Raw genomic sequence first — 1,642 nt, forward strand, 5'->3', positions numbered from 1 at the left:
ATAAGAACGGGACATTTCAAATACAACTGTCCTTGGAACGATACACGGAACTAAACCATTATTTATACTACTACATGATCGGGTGCACTGCCCGTTAGTGTGTAACAATCTTTAATCGGTATTTTTCCATACTATTTCATATAACAATTCATATACCACGTTTTGCACATCAAGTTTTTGGCGCCGCTGCCGGGGACAGTTTTGTGTCAAAATAGAATTGTTAACTAATTTGTGATTAAGTAGTTTCTTAATTATTTTAAATTATTAATAGTCTTTGATTTTTAGACTTATAGAATTGGTGCATTTAATAGTTTTGTTAGTTGTGTGATTGACAGATTTTAGGTTGCATATGCCACATACCCGAAGTTCAGATTCTCCATTACTTACACCACTTACAAAACCTGATAGAAAGCTTGGTAGGATCCCAAAAGAAGTACTTGAACTCTTTGAATCTTCATCAAAGCAAGAAACTTTTGATTCAGAATCAAGTACAACCAAGCCAAGATACTCTGAATTTGGTGAAACCGTTCAACCTCCAAATTTTGAAATGGAAGGAGAGGCAAGGTAGGTGGTACCAAGACAATCAATGGCGGCCAAGATGAAAGCAACTCAAACCGGATAAGGTAGTGCCATTACTCCGCCAACAGGTGAGGAAAAATTTGAAATAAAAGGACCTATTCTCCAAATGATTAACAACAGGTGTCAATTTGGTGGTGGTTCGAATGAAGATGCAAACGAACATATTCGTCTTTTTCAAGAGATATGTCTTCTTTTCAAACTTAAACCAGACACTGATCAGGCCATATTTTTAAGACTTTTCCCATGGACACTCCACGGGGAAGCACGAAGTTAGTTAGATTCATTGGCCGAGGCTACGATAGAAACTTGGGATGGTATGTTGGAAAAATTTCTTAAGAAATATTTTCCAGCTTCTAAGTCCGCGAGACTCCAACAAGAAATTACCCAATTTTGTCAAAAGCCGATGGAAACCTTGTACGAAGCATGGAATCAATTTTACAAAATGCTAAGAGGTTGTCCAAATCATGGTTTGGATACCTTCCAAAAAGTCCAAATCTTTTACAAGGGTTGTGATGTTGCAACCCGAATTTCCATTGATCAAGCGGCCGGAGGTTCACTTATGGACAAAACCGAGTAAGAGGCTTATGAGATAATCGAGAAGCTAGCCGATTATTCTCATGAGTGGCATCAAGAACGACCAATTACTCGTAATGCTCAAGTCCAAAGCGCCGGTGCTTATGATGACCTTAGTTCCCTAAGTGTAAAAATAGACGGTATTGCTCGAAACATGGACAAAATCATCAAGGAAATTCATAGTATGAAGGTAGGTTATGAATACTGTGGTGGCCTCCATTTAGGAAAAGATTGTGATGCCAGTTTAACAATGGCTCAAAAAGAAGAAGTGGCTTTCATAAGCCAAATAAATAATAATCAATTTCAAGGAAGAGCCCAATTCAACCGAAACTTCAACAACCCCTACAACCCTCAAGGTCAAAATTCCAATTTCCAACAAGGGTCAAGTAGTGGGTTCCAACAACAAACTCCGGGTTTTTATCAAAAACCCCAACAGGAAGATAAAAAGTCAAATTTGGAGAGTATGTTGAAAAAGTTGATTGCATCACAA

At 38.0% G+C, this 1,642-nt stretch overlaps 1 non-coding gene across 1 annotated transcript; it reads right to left on the reverse strand.

The window, feature by feature from the left end:
* Positions 1 to 943: 943 nt before the first annotated feature.
* On the reverse strand, positions 944 to 1,050 carry LOC139856395 (small nucleolar RNA R71). Its single transcript, XR_011761878.1, has one exon. It is a non-coding gene; the product is annotated as a small nucleolar RNA R71 (small nucleolar RNA).
* Positions 1,051 to 1,642: the final 592 nt, after the last annotated feature.

This window comes from Rutidosis leptorrhynchoides, chromosome 6, assembly GCF_046630445.1.
Source record: "Rutidosis leptorrhynchoides isolate AG116_Rl617_1_P2 chromosome 6, CSIRO_AGI_Rlap_v1, whole genome shotgun sequence".
In the NCBI taxonomy this organism is placed as follows: domain Eukaryota; kingdom Viridiplantae; phylum Streptophyta; class Magnoliopsida; order Asterales; family Asteraceae; genus Rutidosis; species Rutidosis leptorrhynchoides.